This window comes from Rutilus rutilus, assembly GCF_951802725.1.
Source record: "Rutilus rutilus genome assembly, chromosome: 8".
Taxonomy (NCBI): domain Eukaryota; kingdom Metazoa; phylum Chordata; class Actinopteri; order Cypriniformes; family Leuciscidae; genus Rutilus; species Rutilus rutilus.
In genome coordinates, this window is record NC_140222.1 from 33,081,262 (window position 1) to 33,091,750 (window position 10,489).

At 35.0% G+C, this 10,489-nt stretch overlaps 1 long non-coding RNA gene across 1 annotated transcript; it reads right to left on the reverse strand.

Annotated features, from left to right (window-relative positions):
* Positions 1-5,977: 5,977 nt before the first annotated feature.
* Positions 5,978-9,828, reverse strand: LOC311294907. Its single transcript, XR_014628131.1, has 3 exons — positions 9,491-9,828; positions 7,770-7,841; positions 5,978-6,510 (listed from the first exon to the last, which is right to left on the reverse strand). It is a non-coding gene; the product is annotated as an uncharacterized lncRNA (long non-coding RNA).
* Positions 9,829-10,489: the final 661 nt, after the last annotated feature.

The following is a 10,489-nucleotide window of genomic DNA, read 5'->3' on the forward strand; positions in this document are numbered from 1 at the left end:
GTTTTTGTCAGTTAGATCATCCGACAGATTTGAGAGCTATCCAGGAATGATTGTCAAGGGTCTGGCTCACAGACACATGGATTCATGGCTCGGACTCAAGTTCAGTGCTCATTCAACCTCTTGACTTTTCTCTTTGTGAGAACATCGACCAATTGGGGTGTGGCGAACTGAACTCTAAATTCTTCAATGACAATTGCATGTCTATGACAATGGAGGGCAAGTTTTTAGTGATTTTTCTCTTTTTCCAAAAATGATTTAATGGGTCTAAAAATGAAATGTGGCCTAACCATCATGAAAAAGTAACAACATATTTTCCTTACACCTTGAAAACATGATTAAACACATTGTAATTATTTTTACAAATATGATAAATTATCGATTAATTTCGCATCTAATAATAATCGCATCTAACATAAAAGTTTGTGTAGGCTATATGGTTGTACCATATGACATAATCGTCAAGACCTAATCTTGTCTCATCATAAAAAGGATAACTTATCTGATATTTTAGGATAATTTGTTACCTTTTTTTTTTAACCTGCATGTTTTGGTTGCACCACATGCCTTTGATTTGTCAGACAAGTTTTAAAAATAATTATAATATTTTTTGAAAGAAATTATAGGTCAATATTATGCCAAACATAAAGTTTTTTTTAAATTAGAATTTCATTCTTTTATGAGTTATTTTATTTCATTGTCATCAGGGCAGTTGTATCACCCTGACATTTTTTTTGCCATTGTGCCCCACAAAAATATAACAAATAATTGTAATTCATACATATCATTCATAACAGAAGTGCATTCAAGTCATTGTATGCATAAATAGCGTTAACTTCTGATCAATGTTTAATCTATTCAAATATACATCACAAAAGCTAAGCAGCAGGACTGTGCTGATCCGTCAACACCAAACCAGAAAATAAACCAGCCTGGAATATTTGTTTTTATAAGTATCTTTCATGAGTTCGCTGAAACACTGTTCTCCAGCTGAACCTCTCAGAGGACTTTGTAAGTATCGCTCACAACCAACTGACCATCATCACGAATACACTCTTGCTTGTTTGAGCACATGCGGTTCTTCCTGCTCACGACGCATTGGAAAAGTAAACATTCACCGCCTGACATTCAGCTCACGATCCGACTCTCATTTACAGTAAGTCACACATATGAGAGTCTAATCATGCTGCATTTCTTATGCTGTGCGTCCCAGTTGACATACGTGTCTGAACAGTGATTTTGGTCCGTCTCTGAGTGATGCCAGTTAAAACAGCAGGATCCGACAAACCTGTACAAAGGGATTAAACGTTGACAGCGGAGACGTGAGAAGTTCTCCACAGTGGTCGGGCAGAGGTTTTCTGCGAGCTGCAGCTGGCAGCAGTGGTATCACACTAAACCCCCTCTCCTGGGACACAGTTCGGCTCTGTTCCCCTCTCCGGTCCTCCACGCTCGGATGACTGTGTGCACTGTTGCGTAAACTACACTGTATGTAGTTTCAGTGTTTAAGTTGGCAGCGTGGATGAAACCTGCCTGCTGTCTCCCTCAGGAAAGCCCACCTAATAGTTGATGAAAAAAGAGAAGCATCCGCGCAAAACAGCATTTTGAGAAACTCCTGAAGGGGAGGAAATATTTCACAGAGACCACCCTGTGATCAAAACCAGCTTAGACCTGCTGGTTTTGAGCTAGTCTAGCTTGACATGGTCACTGGCGACACCTGTTTCACGCCTCTTACACCTGCCGCATATGAGTGTAAGAGCGGCGATATATGTACTGGTTTAGTAAGCAAGTAATTATTTCCAAGCATTTTTATTTTTAAGTCATTATTTTCAGCACAAACACATCTCATTTTATGCTAACAAGGCTTAAAGAATGTGTTATTGCTACAGTTAACATTGCGCTAGAACTGCATAATAGAAAGTTCTTGCATCATTTCAAAAGAACATCAAATTTTTTTCTTTTTTTTCTGAAGAATAAAAGGATTGTAATGAGTACTGAGAAGAATGGAGGCTTGTTTCCACCACAGAATAAAACATTTTAAAAGATAAATTGACTTTTTATCTCACAATTGCAAGTTTACATCTCGCAATTCTGAATCCAAAAGTCAGAATTGCGAGATAAGTCGCAATAGCATGATATAAAGTCGCAATTGCGTGATATAAAGTTGCAATTGCGAGTTATAAAGTCAGAATTGCGAGATATAAACATGCATTTTGCACGTTTATTTCTCACATTTCTGACTTTATAACATGCAATTCTGACTTTATAACACGCAATTGCAACTTTATATCACGCAATTCTGACTTTATAACACAAAATTGCGTTTTTTTATTTATTTATTTTTTATATCACGCAATTTTGACTTTATAACGCAGTTGCGACTTTATCTCTCGCAATTCTGACTTAATATCACGCAATTGTGACTTTATATCATGCAATTTTGAGATAAAAAGTCAGAATAAAAAAAGCTCCATCGTCTGAATGGTCAACGTGGCGAATTTCGTGACCAACTTGAATACATTGCGAAATCTGTGTGGGGAAATCTTTCACTCTCACACCACAATTCCTGATCGACGGGATTCCTATTGAAATTCGCAGAACAATGGTAAATGTGACCACACCTTTATACAACAAATCCAACACTGGATGGTGTCGGTGTCGAGAACAGTCATGGCCACCATATTGAAGGGTCGTTCCAAACCGAAGTGATCAGAACTGGCCATTTCAAAGGGCCCTGTTGAATGAAGGATTTCTAAGTGATGGACACTTCGTTCCCATGATTCTTTGCGCCTCCTTTGTTGGCTCGGCAAACTGACGCAGAAGTGCGTTCCAAAGTAACAGTTTTTTCGTCCCCTACACCCTTCATCCCTTGGAAGCTCTCACAGGGATTATCCCTTCAGAATGCAACGCAGTGATGACTACATTTATTGTTGAAAGAGTTTTTTACGATGACTATAACGTTTTTAATAATTATTTTTATTTATTTCTTCTTGAGAACAAAAAAAAAAAAACGTGTCACTGTGATTTTTCAAAGTAAGACATGTTCCTGGGTCAACATGTTTTGTTGATCCTGGAACAACATTCCTGTCCGAAAATTTTGTCCCAACCCTATCCTTACCCCTAAACCTAATCTTATCCATAATTTATCCCTAAAATCAAAGGGAAATGATTGGTGAATAACTGATGTAGAAGCACTTAACCCTGGTTGTAAGCCTAAACTTGGCATAAACTAAACTTGTCCCTCAAATCTGATTGGTTGATTGGAATGTTGTTCCAGGATCAACAAAGATGTGGTGATACTTGGTGAAATCACCTGCAGTTTGAACCTGTTACCTGTACAATGTTAAACCCTCAACCCTGTTATTCTTGGACTTGCAGTTAACCTCACAAAGCAAATATAATTTCTAAAGGAGTCTATACATAGTTCATGGTGTTCTGGAGATGTTCTGGCAGTTTGTGGTCCTCTGTCTCCAGTGAAAACTGTTCTTCGAGGGCACATTTTTCCTATGCGCTCCATGTGAGAGATGTCAGCCTATTTTTGGGCCTCCTGCTGCCTCCTCACATCCATCTCTCCCCAGAGTGTCTGAGCCTCTTTCCCAGAGAAACCGAGAGTGCGTTTTGCAAGAATATCTTTCTTGATGAGTACGTGCCCATGGAAAAACACCATCTTATGAGCATTCCCATAAATGCGAACAAGTGCATCCATCAGACGTTGCATCTGATATATGTAAGAGTTGAACGTTTGAACGGTGGGTTAATCAAAGCCACTTAAGGGTTTAAAGAGATTTACCGGCCCTGTAACGTCTGGTTTGCTGAAAATGCTAAAATTAAGCCTTCAGAATAAAGATTTCTGCCAGTTTCATAGTTGTTTTGTGAGTTGTATCAAATCTCCGTTGACTCAGAGCCAATGTGAAATTCTCTCAAAGGTGGTGATGAGATATTTTACGATAGAAATGTAGAAATGAGAGCTGCATCTTTTTGTGCTTAAGGTTTTGTTTCCACAACTGCAGCGTAAATATGTCATGATTAATCACTCCGATTTGTGCTAATCAAACGATTCGGCTCTGCATTCTCTCAAAGGAGGTGAAACATGGACGGACTCCAAGACTACATCTGTTCTGGAGCGTCTCCAAGGTGAGTTCATTCATTTAGGTATGCTAGTCCGAAACAGTGTTTTGTATCAAACTCGTGATTAAATACAGCGTATTACACCCCTCATTAGTAGTGTTTTTGAAGGCTAGCATCGTGTACTGTTGCGTTAAGGATTTTAACCAATTTTGGCATGTAATTTTAACTGTTTGTGCTACATGAATGATACTGCGAACCATGCAGCTTGTACTATTTAGTTTCTAAGTATCATCTGGCAGATGATAAAACATTCCTTAGCATTGAGCATCTCAAATTTTCATCGCAAAAAGGAGAAAATTACTCCCACTACAAAAAGTGCTTGTATATAATCACAAACCTTCCCTTCACCCCATTAGTAACTGAAAAAAAGTAGCTTTTTGGACCTATTTTTCATTTTTCTGTTTCCAATTTGTCTGCATTGTTGCAGTACAAATACAATTACGTCAACTGCAGTTTCATTCCATAAGTCTCATTCTGTTCCCGCTTCAGGAGAGATCTGCTGATAGCATCGGATATGTAATGTAGCAAACCGGCTCCTTTGCATAAACTTCACCGCTGGAATGTGTTTAGAAGTATCCACTGATTCGAGCGCTAGCTGTGCAGTCTCATGCACACTCTCAGAAGTCTGACGTTTTACAGAAACACATTGTTCTGACATTGTTCCTATAGTGCCAGACCCACCTGATGGATCTGAGCTGCTGCCCTGCTGCAAAACCGCAGGAATAAAATCTCTTCCATAAAGCTGTACCAATAAGAGCGGGAAGTGTGAGAGAGAATCGCTGTCAGACTCGAAGATTAATGAGCTCATAATGGATGGTTATGACCGTGCCGGAAACAGTGCTTGAATCTGACTGATCTTGAGTTTTACTCTTAGGAGGTTTCGAGCACCCGGCTCTCCATCGGGTCCCTTAGAACCTCATTTTCAGGGCTTGCAGATGTATTGGATGTGCTCCTAATATTTCAACATTCATTAGCATGCTGTGTCTTTATCTACAAACACAGATGTGTTGGCATATGTCAGTGTTGGGTTATGCAAGCGTCATCTACTTCATGGTTTCCACTTGGCGTGGACTGGACGTGGACGTCACTTTTGGTAAATTTAATGTATCTTTGCTGAATGAAAGTATTAATTTCATAATTTTTTTTTTTTTATATATATATATATATATATTTTTTTTATTATTATTATTATTATTATTTTTATTTTTTTTACATTTCCTTAAAATTACTAATCCCAAACTTTTGAAGGTAAGTGTATATTATATTATATACTGTTTTTGATGTTTATTAGGTGCATAAAGTTATTTATTTGAAATAGATTTTTTTTTGTAACATTATACATTTTCAAAACTGTCACTTTTGATCAATGTGTCATTGCTGAATAAAAATATAATTTCTTTACAATTTCTTTAAAATTTCTTTAATTTCCGAACATTACTAACCCCAATCTTTTGAATGGAAGTATATTATTATAATATATTATATTATGGTATGTTATAATATGTTATGTTTTATGTTATATTATATATCATTATATTATTGTTTTTAATTTTTTGAAAGAAGTCTCTTATGAATATAACGTTTAAAAGAACAGCATTTATTTGAAATATATTTTTTGTAACATTCAGTTGATTAAAAGTGATAAAGACATTTGTAATGGATCCTTGTTGAATAAAAGTATTAATATCTTTAAAATTTCTTTAAAAAATCTTTTAAAACTTCAATCTTTTGAATTATTTATTATATTATATTATATTATATTATATTATATTATATTATATTATATTATATTATATTATATTATATTATATTATATTATATTATATCTCTGTACTTGTCTATGGTCTAACCGCTCAGAACATCTTAGCAGGACCTTGTCAAACACGGTAGCTTTACAGCGGCAAATTTAGCAAAGGCAGTTTTCCCAGAAAATATAAAAATCTTGTTTTTGCTTTTGGCAGGTGTAAAAGATTTCATTTCTTCAATAAAACATTGAGGCAGTTCTGCGTTTGGCACGGGAATCGTCTGCCACCGTTGTCCTGACGGATTCTGCTGGAGGTTGTTATCAGCCGACAGACAGAGAGGAATGTCTCAGTTCTGGCATGGCTAGTGTCTGCGTTCACACTCCCGTATATGAATCATCACGCGCGTCCGTCTCTCATGTAGATGAGACTGAGTTACTGCCGCAGTCTGGCGGTTTTTCAGAGGCCGTGATGACATGTAGTCCAGTTCAAAACGCTTTCTGCTCCAGGGATGAGTTTGATCCAATCCACACTTCCTCTAGTGAAGGATCCGGCTAATGCTGATCGCTGTGGCTGCATTGAAGATCTTGTTTGGCAGCATTTGTGGTGTTTCACTGTGGATGCGGCTCATTCTCCACTGAAAGCCCTTGAATCCAAGAAAAAACATACCTTATTGATGTCATGGTTATTTAGGCAGGTGTGTTGAAGTAGATCGTCTGCTTTGGAGGAAAGTTAATGGATGATCTGATAATGTCAAATTTGGTTTAGAGAAAATCTTGATGTGTGAAATCTTCCACATCAGACAACTGCAGGGTTTATTTATTAAGTGTCTTACTGAATGCATATTATACATTGCTTCTCAGTGTAACGATAAATGGACAAATAAAAAAGTATTTTTTTTAATTTGCTTTATATTTTTATATAATTATACTAAAATATAAGTATATATTATAATAAAAAATAATACCATATTATAAAAATTATCTACTGTATATATTATTTATTATATATATTTCATAATATACTGTACAGTATTATACTATATTATATAAAATTCAGTTACAAACTGAATCAAAAATTTAAATTAAAATAAAAAACATTAAAAAAATATGATCTATATATTTTTTTATTATAGTTATTATTATTATTATTATATTGCAAATATTTTATAATGTACAGTATTTTGAAATGATGTATTCTATAAAAATAAGTAAACTCAATTATATAGAGGATAATTAAATATACTATATTAATTGTATATTAAATATAATATTGTATTATACAATTATTTATATATATATATATATATATATATATATAAATAGACACTAGAATAATATTATAAAATAATATAAAATTGTATTACACTAAATATTTATAATATAATAAATTAAACTAAATATTATAATTAATGAAAATATTGCATTTTAAACATTGTCTATAAATGTAGCCTATCATATATTATTATATATTGTATATTTTATAATATAGTGTTATCAAAATATATATTATATAACAATGTATGTACATATTTCACATTTTCTGTGAATTTTCATATGCATATTTTATTTTTTAGATATATATAAAAAAAAAAAAAATTGCTCAATTTTATTACAATGTGCTGCAGATAAAAAAAATGACCTTGACCTTCAAGGTTTCTATACAATTCACTCACCAAGCAGCATATGAGGGAAAAAATATGAATATGTTAATAAATGTTTTAATTGTGTTTTAAATTGTGAGTGAGGTGGAACGGTGTGATCAGATGTTGTCGTCTTACTGAAATAAATACTTATCACAACATCCCCTCTTCCCCCTCTCTCATTCATTCGTTCTACTCCGCTGAAGGTCATCACATGGACAGAATCTGTGTTTACACAAGAGAAAGGCTCAGACAGGACTTGCCATCACTAATGAACCGGCGGGACGTCCCGACTGGGGTGTTTGTGTGGGCTGTCAGGCTCCCCCATCCAGGATCTGTAAAACAGGGTGAAACGGAGATATAGAACAGACAGAGATTAATCTATGATACAGAATTCAGCCTAAAATATGTCAGACATATAGAGCACATAACTCTTTAAAGATTCATGCTGACGGCACATCATATTTTATAACCGCTTACAATTCATATACATACTACGTATTAATGTCTGATTTATATTTATGTCTATTTATATTCACACTTTCTCACGTCACTTGATTCAGCATGGCACCCCTGTGTGTGTTTTTGGGTGGTCTTCTGTTTTGATCTTTTGTAAAAGACGCCACAGCTCAGCGAACACAATCACCAATGTGCCGATAGTAGTTGGTCCACTTCACTTCATACAAACAATCAAATAATCAAAGCCACACACAGGCAGTGCTGAGGTTTCAGGTCAGCTTTACCTAAACTGTCTAAACTACAAACAAACCACGCAACAAAACTAGATTGTACTGATATTGATTATATATATATATATACACACACACTATGAAAGAGCAACACAAGAAGAAGTCATTTCATTCGGAAACCAATAATGCGGTGCCAATCAAAAAAAATGTTCTCTTGCAAAAATGACAGATGCAGAATGTGTAGAAACTTTATGGGTTGGGTTTTAGTTTTGCATTGTTTTCTAACAAAAGTAGGTTTGTTAAATTTATGAAGTCATAGTGTTTTGGTGGGAAGTTAATGTATGTTTGATCATGTCAAGGTGGTTTGTAGAAAGTTTTTATGTTTAAGCTTTCAAAACTTATATTTCCTACATTTTGTAATGTGTGTAACAAAAAAATGTTCTCCAAATTTGCAGAGGGAAAAAATGGTTACATTTATAAAAGTAAAATATATAAAGTATGATAAAATATAATATTGTATTAGAAATATGATCAATATATTAATTAATATATGTATGATATTACATATTTTTATGATATATATTACCAAAATATATTATTGATAAATATAAAAGTTCAGAATAACACACACACACTTGATTAACATTGATTGCAAAATATATAAAAAGATTTTTAGCAATTATAAAATTATATTGCGAAACATAATATTTGATCATTTTTGTGGCGGCGCCAGTTAAAATGAAAAATGACAGACATGAAATCTTTACTGTTGAGCTCTGTTTCTTAACTACATGATCAGTATTTTCCTGTCTGTTTAATATTCATGAGGAGTGGGATTTTGGACCAATGAGGTTTGGCTGTGGGCGGGGTTACCAGTCAAGAGGCTACAGGAAAAAACAAAAAGCAAAACAAAATGTTGCGTCTCTTGTCAAAACTGGTTTTGGTCAAAAAGGAGGTTTGCAGTGACCAAATAACTTTTTTTTTTTTTTTGCTTTTTGGCGACACAACGAATCTAAGTTTGACTTTGACTATGCAAATGAACACAATGCCATGTTGTGTTCTTTCTCAAAGCTGAAAATCTCACAAAAGGACACAATTATTTAAGTAACCAAATCAAGCTTAATTAGGCTTGCCCCATCACATTTGCAAATGATTCACGGCACGGCATCTTTATCCTGCACATTGTCACTGAAGCTGTTGCTAAGCTGGAGTTTGACGTCTTTGTTTGAGTAGTTTACAATGTCTGAGTGCTGCTTCCATTCACTGTCATTTGGCTCTGCCTCTGCCTCACTTACTGAATGAACTCTCCACCGGTTCCCACATTGTGCGACGGGTCACTTGCCAAACTGTAAGCAGTCCCGGAGCAGAAATAGCAGGACCGGTTCAGTCTGGCCCAACAGGGTGTGAGATCGGTCCAGCCGAAACACACGTCTCATGCTGAGATTCTGCATAAAGGTCAGTTCAGCCATAAACGCCCCACCAGCACCGTATACGAGTCTGTGTCTATAGGTGGGACATACAAAGAGCCCTGAAGGAGAAACAAAAGTGATCAGTTTTGTTCATTGAAATAAAGCATATATATATATATATAAAAATGACAACATCACATGAAATGCTAAAAATGTAACTGATATTAAAATGAAACCTGAAATACTAAAGTAATGCTGAGCTGTACTTTTAATATTGCCTATGAAAGTATGATTTACATTTCTGCTTGATGAAGTCATGCTGGTTCTGAAGCAGATGAATGAACATGTTCTGATGCTGTATAGATAAGGCTGCGATGCATAACATTTATGAAAAACAATATGGTTAATGGTTCGAGCTTCATAATATCTACAAATGGTTTTATTAGGGTTTTTGACTAAATATATAGGCCTACTTTCATAATGAGTCTATGACTCCGTCAGCTCTGTGCTGCATGTCTGTATGTTTTTGTCTGTATATGCATTTATGATTTTATGCAATTTTAAACATGTAGGGTTAACCAGGGTCACAAAGCCCCTATTAGTCTGTTTAATGCGTCACGGTCCATGTAAAACTGCCCTGATATATCACAGTGTGCAGAACCAAACAGAACAGCGCCAAAAGAAGAGATCCGTACATCTCTTCCCAGTTTAGATGCAGTTTGTGCCTGTTTTTCAGTGAGATACTGTATGCCATTTACAGCTGTGAAACATGGAATTTGAAAACATGAAATTCATGTTCATTGGAACATGAAAAAAACTATTTTTGATGTGTAAAGATACTGATATCAGACACTAAATGCACTGTAAGTGATTAATAAATGAGTT